Source organism: Bison bison, unplaced genomic scaffold, assembly GCF_000754665.1.
Source record: "Bison bison bison isolate TAMUID 2011002044 unplaced genomic scaffold, Bison_UMD1.0 scf7180017864251, whole genome shotgun sequence".
NCBI lineage: Eukaryota > Metazoa > Chordata > Mammalia > Artiodactyla > Bovidae > Bison > Bison bison.
In genome coordinates this window covers 253,713-267,634 of record NW_011494823.1, presented here as the reverse complement: position 1 = coordinate 267,634, position 13,922 = coordinate 253,713, and the positions used below count along the sequence as shown (strand labels likewise).

General features: G+C 50.0%; 1 pseudogene; it reads right to left on the bottom strand.

Annotated features, from left to right (window-relative positions):
* Window positions 1–572: 572 nt before the first annotated feature.
* LOC104994116 overlaps window positions 573–13,922 on the bottom strand; it is a 36,242-nt pseudogene continuing 22,892 nt past the window's right edge.

The following is a 13,922-nucleotide window of genomic DNA, read 5'->3' as shown; positions in this document are numbered from 1 at the left end:
CACTCTACAACAGCAGAGGGTCAGCCATGGGACTGGTGGGTGCACGGAGAAGACAGGATAGTTATTGTTGGGGGAAAGGAAGAAGAAGAGTATTCCTGGGTCAGGGCAGGCTTCAGTGAGAGCTGAGGTCTGCGCTAAGGTTCTGAAGGATGAGTAGGAGCCCAACAGTGCTATGGAGAAGGCACAGGCTTTGGAGCCACCAGATCTAAGACCAACTCTGTGACTTTGGACAAATCTCTTTGCATCTCTAATTTAATTTCCTCAACTATACAGTAGGGATATGGAGCCTCCTTTCATCATTCCTGTGGTAATAAATATGTTAATATCTGTTGGGCATCAGTATGCTGCCCGGGTAGGCCATCAGTAGAAGTAACTTCTCTGCCCTGGCACTTATCCTCATGAGGAGCCAGATGAGGGTGTGGCTCCCAGGAAGAAACGTTTCCGCAGAACTAGGGGAATAAGGAGGACACGGAGGGCGATCAGCTCCCAGGCTGGCCTTGCTTCAGCGACATCAGTCAGGTGAGAATCTCTCCCGCTGCCCACAGAAGCCGGACCTCTGAAGACGTTTCCAGTCAATCCCAGGAAAGCAAGTCTCTCATCTTTATCTCAGTCTGCCCTCTGATGTCAATTTTGTAGCCTTCATCCAGGCTGAGCAGTGTCTGGATGGTGCTCCTGCTGACATGAATTCTGTACGCTGAGGAGAAAGGAAGGTAATAGTCAAGTTATTACCTGGAGAGAGCATACCTAGTGTTTGGTAAAATCACTGAGCGCCTGTAACAGCCCCCAGTTCCAGCCAGCAAGGCACACAATTCTGATTCATGCAATGCCCTTTGCCTGGCCTTCTTGTCCCCCAGTAGATTGTTGGGCACTAAAGCAACAGTTTCAAGGCAAAGCAAATTACGTGGATTGAGGTTAAGAAGAACAGAAGCTGAAGTCAAAACACAAGCTGAAGTCTGAATGTAATCTCTACTTGTAGGGAAGTCTTTGAAGGCTGATCAATGCAGATAAGCAGTTATTTTACCTTTAAGGGCAGGACTCCCCACTAAGGCCACCACATCTGGTTAAGCACGATATGTATGGAGCGACATCAGAGAGCACACAATCTGTGCAGCCAGAGCAGAGGCTGAGCTTTTTCACTGCTATAATCAAGCCATCAGAGTGGCTCCTGCTGCCAGCAAGTGGCTAACATGGCATTTTAAAAATTGAAAGGGGTCCACTCACTGTGTGTGTGTGTGTGTGTGTGTGCGTGCGCGCGCGTGCGCACGCGCGCACTCAGTCGTTTCTGACTCTGTGCGACCCTATGGGCTATAGCCCTCCTGGCTCCTCTGTCCACAGGATTTCCCAGGTAAGACTACTGGAGTGGGTTACCATTTCCTTCTGCAGGGGATCTTCTTGACCCCAGGATCGAACCCACGTCTCCTACAGTGCAGGCAGATTCTTTACCACTGAGCCACCTGGGAAGCCCATTCATTTTAAAGATGGGGAAACCAAGGCCTAGAGGAGCATTTTGGCTCAAGGACACTGAGGATGCTGGGTCCAGCTGGGGACCCAGGTTTCCTGCCCCTCAAGCCATTGTTTTCCCTGCTAATTCTCTCATGAGATCATGACAAAAGCCCTGTGCTAAGTTGTTTTTTTTTTTTTAAATAAGCGACATCCATCATCTCCTTATACCGCAGTGGCTTTACTGGTGACTAGGGCACGCTGCCATCAGGTGGTGGCTTGGTTACTAAGCACTGGTTCAAACAGCCAGGCTGTAGCGGTTATTGAGAGAGTCCCTCCCTGGACAGGATAGAAGTATGAGACACTCACGCAGCCCTGTAGACTCCATCCAGGATGCGGTGTTAACGGTGTCCCCAAAGAGGCAATACCGAGGCATGGTGAGACCCATGACCCCTGCCACGCAGGGCCCTGAAACTCAAATGTGCCCAGTGAGCTCCTAGACCCAAGAGAAGACCCTGCAACAGTCTCGTCCTTCTCACCCTTCCGCCTAAACTGCTGTCCCCACCCTACATTTTGGGCTCCAGCTACAGGGTGAAGATGAAGCTGTATGGCATCTCCAACAACACCCAGAGAAGAGGTGACATCTGTGCCTGGCTCTGGGCTGGGGGTAGGAGGACACAGAAAAATCTAGGCTCTGCTCTTAGGGAGCTCTCAGCCTGGCAGGGGGAGATGTGTAAACTATAACCAGTGTCATGAAGAGGGAAGCACCAGAGCTGTGCCAGTCCAGAAAGGGGACTCTGACCCAACCTTGAAGACTTCCTGGAGGAAGCAGTATATAAACTGTGTCTTGAAGGATAAGAAAATGAGTGGGCAGGGAACAGCAGGTGCAAAGCCACAGAAGCAGAGAGCCCACATGCCTGTGGGAAACTGCAAGTGGCTGAGTATGGATGGAATACCAAGTGGGAGATGAGGCTACAGAGATTAGCAAGGGTCTTGGAGGCTATGTGGGGCTGAGGAGTTTGGACTTTATGGGGTAGGAGCATGAGAAGGATATACTATAGTAGAGACCCAGAGGCATCTCCTAGTCCCCAACCCACAGAAACTTAGTTGTCTGCCTGACCACAGAAGGTCTCTGTCTTGCCTCTTCTGTCAGCTTCTCACCAGGGACTTAGATGCCCTTGACAGATGCTGAGACCGCAAAAAAAAAAAAAAAAAATGTGAATCTAAGCAAAACAGATTGTTTGATTTATAATATCTTAGAAGCTTAAAATAATAGAAGAAAATTGTTTAAAAATTATATTATGGAGTTTTAGAATCTCAGAATTTCAGAATCCATTGGGTTGCCCCAGCCAGCACCTTAGGCAGGGCTGGGAGGCTCCCACAGCCCCAAGTCCTTACCTGAGTGCAGGCCAGCCCTGATGCGAATGGGCACAGTGGGCACATGCCTCATCCGGAAGTCACCCACAGAGCTGAGGATGTCCAGGGCCATGTTGGCGATCTCAGCAGCGTGCCGGCTCCCGTTGAGCCTGGGCACTCCCGAGGCCACCATGTAAGCATCCCCGATGGTCTCCACCTAGAAGTCACAGCCTTCATGCTCCAGTACAAGCACTCCCCTCCCTGGACTGATCCACGTGCCACACAAGGCCGCCTCTCAAGAACCCCTGGCCCTCCCCTCAAATCTCTGGCCCACAGTGGCATCTTTCCTAGCCTCTCTAACAATGATTAAATCTGCATGTTTAAGATCACCTTTGTCTGAATTGAAGGTAACCGTGCCTGTCTCATCTCCTTTGAGCCCAGGCCATGAGCATCTTGGCAGCAGAGCTGGGTGTCCCAACTGCACAACGCTGCAGGCAGATCAGGGCTTCATCTGGAGAGAAGCGCATGTATATTGGATACATAGCCTACTTCCCCAACCCTTGATCTTCCAAGGTGTACTCCAAGAATGCAGAGTTTGAAATCTGATAGATGGATATAAACCCTGGGTCTGCCATTTACCCTAGTCTGGCCGCTTCACTTGTGTGAGCCTCTGTTCCTCTTACATGAAATGCATATTAAAGATACAGTAATAAAGAGCCAGTTTCATCATAGATGTTCAATAAGCAGAGACTTCAGTCTTTACCATCATCATCATCACCACCATCATCATTTCCTGCACTAACAGTTTTGGAGACAACAGAATCCCAGAGTCTTAGAACCAGGAGGGACTTTAAAAGGCCACCCATCTGCCTTTCCAGTGGCTGTCTGGGCCTGTTCGCATCTCCTTCTTGAGGTGGCTGCTTCTCCCTCTAGGCAACTCTAATTTATAAAAGTTGAGTTGAATGGCAACTGCCTTTCACCTGCTGGCTCCAGCTCTACCTTCTGAACTCAAGCCGCAAACCTTTCCTATTCTCAAGCTCATTCTCTATTCTGAAGACATCTTTTCAGTTCCTGGGGACACAGATGTGTGCCATGGCCTTCTCCCCCGTCACAGGCTAGGCCAGCCAAGCTTGAAGGTAGCAACTCTACTTCTCGAGTCTTCCCATTTGCAGGTTAAAGAGCCCGGCTCCTGCACTGCCCCTCCTCAGCATCACTGGACCTGAAGAGCAGAACCTTCTCTTAGGCCAAGTGTGTGCACTCTCCCTTAGAACCTGGGACATAGAATAACAGACTGGTTCCAAATCGGGAAAGGAGTACATCAAGGCTGTATATTGTCACCAGGCTTATTTAATTTATATGCAGAGTACATCATGAGAAACGCTAGGCTGGATGAAGCACAAGCTGGAATCAAGATTGCCGGGAAAAATATCAATAACCTCAGATATGCAGATGACACCACCCTTATGGCAGAAAGTGAAGAGGAACTAAGGAGCCACTTGATAAAAGTGAAAGAGGAGGGTGAAAAAGTTGGCTTAAACTCAACATTCAGAAAACAAAGATCATGGCATCCAGTCCCATCACTTCATGGCAAATAGATGGGGAAACAGTGGAAACAGTAAGAGGCTTTACTTTTGGGGGCTCCAAAATCACTGCAGATGGCGGCTGCAGCTGTGAAACTAAAAGACGCTTACTCCTTGGAAGGAAAGTTATGACCAACCTAGACAGCATATTAAAAAGCAGAGACATTACTTTGCCAACAAAGGCCCATCTAATCAAAGCCATGGTTTTTCCAATAGTCATGTATGGATGTGAGATTTGGACTATGAAGAAAGCTGAGCACCAAAGAATTGATGCTTTTGAACTGTGATGTTGGAGAAGACTTTTGAGGATCCCTTGGACTGCAAGGACATCCAACCAGTTCATCCTAAAGGAGATCAGTCCTGGGTGTTCATTGGAAGGACTGATGCTGAGGCTGAAACTCCAATACTTTGGCCACCTCATGTGAAGAGTTGACTCATTGGGAAAGACCCCGAAGCTGGGAAAGATTGAGGGCAGGAGAAGAATGGGACGACAGAGGATGAGATGGTTGGATGGCATCACCAACTCGATTGACATGGGTTTGGGTAGACTCCGGGAGTTGGTGATGGACAGGGAGGCCTGGTGTGCTGCAGTCCATGGGGTCACAAAGTGTCGGACACGACTGAGCGACTGAACTTAACTGAACTGAGACAGTGATAATAATGATGATGCTTCTCATGTCCACAGGGGGTGCTGTAACTCAGTGCATCTCCTTCCCCATCATTAGCTGTGGACTGTGCCCTCCTAGCTCTGTCCCCCAACTTTCCCTCTCCCTCACTTGGGATATCTCTGCCCCAGTACCCAGAAGTGATCTGCCCTAATCACGCCTTACTGAGCTCAGATACTTAAATTTGCTCCCTACAGCCAATGGCTTAAAATTCACTCCCCATGGAGCTAGCGATCAGGGATTCCCATGATTTCTAGAATTCCCTGACTTACTCCTAACAATTGCTACTGGTTTTCCATGCTTCAGCCAAATGGGAACCTTTTTGCTCTCCACAGAGACACTCAGCGCTTGCTCACCTCCAGGCCCTGATCGCCCCTGAAATGTTCTCTATCTGTTGAGATCTGGGCCCTCCATCAGCCCAGTTCACATTGTATTGAGACCATAAAGTCTCCCTCATCATCAGCTGGGAAACACGTTTCCTTCTTCGGGGCTGTGCCCTCCATCTCCCTTCCATCATTCACTGTCGCCCACCCAGCACTTACTTGTGGGCTGGCATGAATGCGCCAGGGACAGTACACAGCTGCCCCCCTACTGTGTACATTTCCACAGAGGAGAGCCCTCCCACCTCACAGCCCAGAGGGAAGAATACGAGCAAGCCCTGGCTTTCCCTCTGCCCACACACTTCTTCCTCACAGGAGGATGAGCGCATTATCTGACTGGCAAGATGGGAAGAAGCACTAAGTAAGTGCTCCTTTAAATACTTATACAGCAGTCATTACATGCCAGACACAATTCCAAACCTTTTACAAATATTAATGCTTTTGATCTTCACAAAAATTCTGTGAGGCAGCTATTGCCATTCTGCAAACAGAAAACTGGGCCAAAGAGGTTAAGTCACTCGCCACCATCACACAGCACAGATGTGAGCTTGTTCAGAGCAAATCCAGAGCCCATGTTCTATGCTGCCTCTTGATACACGCGGCTTGGGCCCTTTCTCTCTCTCTTGTGGGGAGAATCTGCCTGCTATGTGGAGTTCCCTCTTTCCTGCCCTGCACATGGTTAGCACATGTGTCTGGGCCAAGTCCTGCCTCCAGAGGCAGCCCAAGAGTCCTACTGCTCGCTTGCCCCACTCCCAGCTCACCAGGTGTGCAGGGGCAGTGCAGGAACAGTACACTCGCTCTAGGCACCCAGCGCTGCCTCAGATGGGTGACCCAAGGTCCAAACTGGCGTGGAGGAACAGGAGAAAGCCCCAAGGTGGCCGCACATCCAGACTACATTCTCCAAGCCGCTAAGCTAAATTCTAGCCCTCCACCTGCCTGCCACCTGAGCGAGAAGGGAGAGTTGATGTAATTAATAACCATCCTACAACCCTAGCAGCAGAAAGGTGACCAGGCACAGGCTCTGCTCTCTAGGAGCTCAGACTCCCAAAGATGATCACCAGAGATTTCTGTCGCAGGGGGCACTCAGCTGCAACTGAGAGCTGCAGCTCCTTGTACACAGGTGTAGTCCTTTAGCAGTGGAGAGAACACAGCCAGAGGAGAGGCTTCCATACTAACAGATACAGACATGAATTGCTGTGTGACCTTGGGTGAGTCATCTACCTCTCTGAGCCTGTATCCTTATCTGTACAGTCAGAATAATAATCCATCCCTCTGAGGGGCACTGCGAGGATTAAATGAGATATCCTGTGACAATCCCTAGGCCAGGTCAGCCCTCTGTTGATGCTTAACTGGTGCATCTGCGTGAGTTCAGTTGCTCAGTCATGTCTGACTGTTTGTGACTCCATGGATTACAGTCCACCAATCTCCTCTGCCCATGGGATTTTCCAGGCAAGAATACTGAGGGCATGGGTTGCCATGCCCTCCTCCACAAGATCTTCCCAATCCAGGGATAGAACCCACATGTCTTGCATGCCCTGCGTTTGGCAGGCAGATTCTTTACCACTAGCGCCACGTCCCCCTATTCTGTACTTTCAGGAGGAGGCCTCAATGCCAGTACATGCTGTGCTCATCATCGTGTTGGTGTGAACGTCAGCACCTTCTCTCACATTCTGCTCAATCTGCTGGATCACCCTAAGCCAGAGTCACTTTCACCTCTCTTTTACAAATGGAAACTTGAGGCTCAGAGAGGTGAAGTGATGTGCTCAGAGTGGCTCAGCCATGTGGGTGGGGCCAAGCTCACCCTCTGGGTTGAGAACTGGAGTAAAAGCCCTTTCCTCCCCACTCCTCCTCCATACCTCCGCATGCAACCCCACCCCCACCCCCCAGCCGTCACCCCCTACCCGGCAGCCCAGAGGGCCCTGCTGTGGAGCTCTGTCCATGAAAGTGCTCTCTCAGTATCTGCTGGGAGGGAATCGCAGACCCCTTGGGAACCAGGAAATGATCGCCTGGCTGCCTCCCAGCCCAGACTGGATTAAAGAGCAGTAACCAGATCCTGCTGGAATGGAGGGGAACCCAAGGCAGCTGAGTGAGCGACGAGAGAGGCGCCTGCACTTGGGAAGGACCCGGCCTCTGGTTTCCCCACATCTGGACGGGTGTGCAGGCCTTGTTTTATTTCATTCCGTTCTGCCAGAAAGATGCAGACCTCCTGGCCAGAGTTCAGAGCAGATCAGAAAGCGTGATTCAGAGCTGAGAGGGACACATGTGTGAGAAAAGACTAGCAGGAGAGGAAGAGACAAGGCCAGGGGTGACTCAGGGCACATCAGAGCTGCAGGGCCCAGCACGAGGAGATGAGGAATCTTTTCCTAGGCTCTGGAGGCAAGAGGGGAACACAGCCAGCATGACAGAGAATGCCTCAGGCCGTGGGCTGGGGCAGGAACGTGGGAAACCGGAGGGAAGCTGTGTGCTAGGAATGTCAGCAGCTCAGGTCTCCGCTGGTCAGTGTGGGGCAGTGAACAGATCTGGGCAGTCGTGGTGGCCTTGGCAGGCTCCTGTCCTGGCTCTGTCACCTATCAGCTGTGTGATCTCGGGCAAGTAGTTTCCCTCTCTGGGCCTTAGTGAGCTCCTCATTTAGTCAACACGTATTTTCTGAGGACCCACCACACGTTGGACATTGGACATTGCCAAGCACTGGGGACAGAGTGGTTTAGGTTGGAACCGACCCGTCCGGGGGTTGTTATGCGAGCATCACACAAGAGCTCCTAACCACGTGTGCGAGGGCAGGGCAGCTAACCTGACACCAGGAGGGAGCAGAAGAGGAGGGTAGGCAGGGTTCCAGGAGGAGGGAACAGTATGTGTGAAGACCTCGTGGCTAGAGGGAGCAAGAGAGCAAAGCCTGTGTGAGGAACGCAGAGGGCGCAGAGGCAGAGTGAGAGTCACTGGGGAGGGAGGTGGGGCCCACTCCTGGAGGGCCGGCTGTGAACCTGTGGCTTTATCCTGAGGAGGTCTGGGTCCTGGGAGGACCATGACCCCCGAGGAAGCTAGTTTTCAGAATGTCCAAGTTCAAGTCTCAGCTTCATGTCCTGCTGAGACCAGCTGCTCAACCCCTTGTTTCTTCATCCGACGGGGTGCTAGTACCTACCTCACAGCTTGTTATGTTGTTATGATGATCAAATGGTACGATACATATAAGGCATCTAGACTGCATACCTGGAGAAGGCAATGGCACCCACTCCAGTACTCTTGCCTGGAAAATCCCATGACGGAGGAGCCTGGTAGGCTGCAGTCCATGGGGTCACTAAGAGTCGGACACAACTGAGCGACTTAGCAGCAGCAGCAGCAGACTGCATACCAGTGTGTGGTATACAGTAAGCACTCAATAAATACTGGTGACTACTGCTGCCTGGATACTGTGTGTAATGCTATCAGCAGGTTACCTGGCACCTCAAAGAGTTAGTTCTCACCTCTGAAACTTCCTGCCCATGCACCCTTCCCTTCCTGGCTTCAGCCCAGCCCAGGGCCTGGCCCTCTCCAGCCGCAGTCTTCCTGGAGGGCTGTGGCAGGAAGGGGGCTGGCAGGTCACAAGTGAAGGTGAAGAGCAGGGGAGCCAGGGTATGGCTGTCTCCTGGGAGCTCCTCCCCACCTCCTCCACCATGTCTGAGGCTGATCTGGGACCCCCAACAACGGGATCAGAACAGGGGCAGGGTTGGGTTGGGAAGGCCCCCATGGCAGGCAGAGAGGGCAGAAGGCTATTCACTTTCACAGGCTCACAGCTTTACACAGAATTTCTACCAGGGGGAGAAAATCTGCCCATGGTCTATGAATCCCCTGGGACAGGAATCATTATTCCTGTTTTATATTAATAGATAAGGAAACAGAGGCCCAGAGAGGGGAAACCAAAGTGACACAGAAGCTGGTGTCCAGGGTGGGACTCAAACCCAGGACTGAGAGGTACACAGGGACTAGATCATGGAGGGGTTGATGGCTCTGCCAAGGCCCCTGCTGCCCCCTCCAGGGTTTCCCACCCACTTCCACTGATGGCCCACTTCATGTCCAGCCATCAAAGCACATTTAGCATTTCTCACACTTACTAGGGCCACCCTCTCAAGCCTCAAAATTTAGTACATTATTACCCCATTGCTTGCTCAGAGCAACCACACCCAGGATGGACAATGCTAGGAAGACAGCACCTCTTCCAGGAAGACTTCCTTGCTCTTTACTCTAAACATCTACTCCCAGCTGGATTAGAGGCCCTCTCAGCCTCCTCTGCCTCCCCAGATCATCAATTTCATAGTTGTCTTCCTCTTTTACAGACAGCACTGAGAGCTCCCTGTGGGCAGGCACAGAAGCTGATTCATCTGTCGACCCTCACCTGGAACAAGTAGACTTTATTTTCCTACCTCTTGAATCTGGGCTGGTCTTTTGACTTACTTTGACCTATAGAATATGTCAGAAATAATGTACCCAATTTCAGCTTAGACTTCAAAAGATTTCTGAACTTCTGCTTTCTCTCTCAGAACTCTGCCACACCTTTTAAATAATACCAACTCGCCTGCTGGAGGGTGAGGTACCATGTGGACCAGAACTGAGTTGTCTCAGCCAAGGCACCCAGAGTCCAGCCAAAATCAGCAGAGCTTCCTCTCACCCACACTGACCACAGATGTATGAGTGAGCCCAGCCGAATCCAGAGAATTTTCTAGCTGGACCTATAGGCTTGTGAACAAGAATAGATGTGTATTGCTTTACACTATTGGGTTTGGGGGTTGTTTGTTACACAGCAATAGCTTACTGATAGACGATGCATAAGCAAATGACTGGAAATATAGATGTGATGCAAACACGATGTAGAAGAGAGAGGGATGGAATGCCTGCCTCCTGGTCCTCTTACCCTATACACATCACGGTTGCCCAGAACCTCATCAAACAATGTGTAGAGGTCACTGAGCAAGCCCACCACCTCAACGGGCTCACTCAGGGCTGTGACGGTGGTAAAGCCCACAAGTCACTGAAGTGTATGGTAACCTGATCAAAGTACTCTGGCTCCATGGCTGCCCCCATTTTCAGAGCTTCAGTCACAGACCCGAAGGGATAGGAAGGGCCAAAGTCACAAGTGGAAGGACCCTCTCTCCACAGTTGGAAGTGAGGGAGGGGTATCTGTGGGAAAGTCCTGGGATGAGTGTCCGGGGGTCTGGGATAGGTGTGCTGTATGCTGGTTCCCCTCTCTGGACGTTGCTTCCTCTGAAGTCAGATGGGAACACTGTACCTTGTCCTTGTTCCCAAAGGAAAGAGGCAGCAGAAATTCAGTACTCATGTGCACAGCACAGTGCCTAATGCATGCAAGGGCTCTATGAAAATATGATGGGTAAATAAACAACAAATGAATCAATTCATGGAACCCAGCTTTACCGAGTACCTGCTTTGTCCCAGCTCCCCAGGTACCATGCTCAGAGGCACTGAGGCCAGAGGCACAATCAGGTCCACTCACGGGGGCAGCATCTGAGAGAGCAACCTTTCTGTCCTGTCTCTCCAGCTCCAGCTCCTCAGTCCGCTCCTGGGTCAGGTCCTCCAAGCTTTGGGAATACTTCTCCAGCATCCGCAGCATAGGGTCAGCAACACTGGTCTTCTTGCCTTGGTTGATGCTTTCGAACTGAAAATGGAATGAAAATCCCAATTTATCCATGAAGATCAGCAGAGCACTTGGCCCTCACGTTGAGAATCTAGGCCACGGGAATGAACCAGATTTAGTCCCTGCCCAGAAGAGTTGGATGGTGGGGAGTAGGTAGGTAATAGGCAAGGGGTGGCAGCTCTGACAAGGGGAAGCAGAGACAGCAGGGAGGAAAAATGGGCTAGTTCTCTGTGAGGCAGACAGGCATGGAGAGGACTTTGCAAAGGAACCCATTCCCAGCATTGTATCACCATTAACAAACACTTTGGTTCTTACAAAAACACTGTGGAATAGACATTCTTTGTTCTCAAAGATAAGTTGGTTGGGTGAATGGATAGATGGGTAGATACACAGAAGCATTATATGTAGACTGCTTATATATATAATCTATTTCTACCTCTTTATTTCTCTCTCTGTTCAAAAATTTTTTTTACAAAACAAAATTATAAATATGTAAGGGCACTGAGACCAAAGGAAAGCAAAAGCTAAAGAAGTCAATCCAGGAGTGAGGTCTATATGTAAAATGCAGGCTACAATTTGGTCACAATTTTGGATATGAGCTCTCTAGCAACAAAGAAAAGAGGGAAACAGCGATTACATAATATATGGAGTCCATGAGACAATGGAGCATTAAACTAGTTTCCCAGAAGGAATACAAACTGCTGGTGCTGAGCAGAGATAAGTACCTCTCCTAGGTCTTTGTAAGATGATGTTATAAACTGTACCTTCAACAATAACCTTAGCCTTGTTTTCTAAAGAGACTTACTGGAACTTTTCCCAGTGTGGTTTGTACCTTACCAAAGTGCAATCAGCAGGAAAATCAAATTAATGATGATCAAAGTGGAGGAGTTTATTCCTGTCTAAATCCAGCATCTTGACCTGTATGTGTGTGTGTGTGTGTGTGTAGGTGTTTATATCCAACCTTCATTAATACTGCTTTTCTCAGGCAAATGTCTGTAAGGTGGGGAGTGTCAGCAGCCCCTGAAAAGCACATATTTTGTATTGCCCATTAGAAGCAGAGGCACAAGCTTCAGGGCAGCTGCCATGGATGTGACAGCTGCTGACCCTGAGACAGCAACATGGACAAGAAGAGGACTGTAAGATCGACTCTGCAAGGAGGGCTCCCATTTATAATGAAGAAACAAGGGATCTGAGAAGTGCAACTTGCTGAGAACGAAGCAATGGTGGAACTGCATTTCAAACAGGGGTCTGTTATATATTGATTCTATCACCAGCCACCCCACTGAATTATTTCATCATTTGGAGTGTGTTTTCCATTGCTTCCCTTGAATTGCCCAGGAACAAAATCATAGAATATGCAAACACAATTATTTTTTTCTTTGTTGTTGCTGTTTAGCTTCTCAGTCACGTCAGGTTCTTGCAACCCCATGGACTGTAACCTGCCAGGCTCCTCCGTCCATGGGACTTCCCAGGCAAGAATACTGGAGTGGGTTGCCATTTCCTTCTCCAAGGGATCTTCCTGACCCAGGGATCAAACCCAAGTCTCCTGCATTGGCAGGCAGATTCTTTACCACTAAACCACGAGGGAAGCCCATTTTCTTCTTCCTTTACAACTTTCATTTTCTTGCTTAATTACATTGGCTGATACTCCCAGAACAATCTTATATGAACACAGTTTAAGTCTTTCAACTTCAGGGTCAGTGCTCTTTCTCCTCATTCTCTCCTCAGAAAAAATACTTTTTTTTTTGCTTAGTTATTTCACTTGATGGTCACACCAGTGTGTCCAGTTGGATCAGAGTTAGTCCTTTTAGACATTACCTAAGGAGATCTGAGGCTCAACGGTGGAAGTGATTTGGCCAAGGTCAAGTAGCAGGTAAGTGGCTCTGGTTTTTCCTGTGGTCATGTATGGGTGTGAGAGTTGGACTGTGAAGAAGGCTGAGTGCCGAAGAATTGATGCTTTTGAACTGTGGTGTTAGAGAAGACTCTTGAGAGTCCCCTGGACTGCAAGGAGATCCAACCAGTCTATTCTGAAGGAGATCAGCCCTGGGATTTCTTTGGAAGGAATGATGCTAAAGCTGAAACTCCAGTACTTTGGCCACCTCATGTGGAGTTGACTCACTGGAAAAGACTCTGATGCTGGGAGGGATTGGGGGCAAGAGGAGAAGGGGACGACAGAGGATGAGATGGCTGGATGGCATCACTGACTCGATGGATGTGAGTCTGAGTGAACTCTGGGAGTTGGTGTTGGACAGGGAGGCCTGGCGTGCTGCGATTCATGGGGTCACAAAGAGTCGGACACGACTGAGCGACTGATCTGATCTGATCTGAAGTGGAAGCATAGATCTGAATGCAGGCTCTCTGACCCTTAGCCTCCCCACAGTGTGATATGGTTCTCATCTTCTGCATGTGGAGTCCATCATGTGCCAGTCTCTGCCTTCTCTGCCACTGAACCTGAGGCAGGATTTCCCCACAGTCGCCCCTCACTCAGGCTAAGATCCTTCTTCCCCACCTCATTAGCCACGGCAATCTCTAACCCCTGGAAAGATTCTAGGCTGGTGTTTTAAGAACTGATTTTTTGGCCTAGCTCTGCCACCCACCCTCACAGGGGCCACTGAGAGCTCATTCACTCTGAGGTCCACATTTCCCATAGGATGCCTGTATGTTTCTCCTGTCTTCCTATCTCCTGCTCCCTCATCACCCGTCTGGATGCCCCTCTGGCTCACTGAACCTCCCCTTGGCAAAATTCCACTGTGGCTGGGGAGTGGAGGGCAGGAAACGGGAAGCACAAAAGCTGTCACCACAGGCTCGATGAGTCGGCCCTGTGAGAGCCGTTAGCCAGCTCAGTCAGGCCCACACACAGCACGTCCGCCCAGCAAAC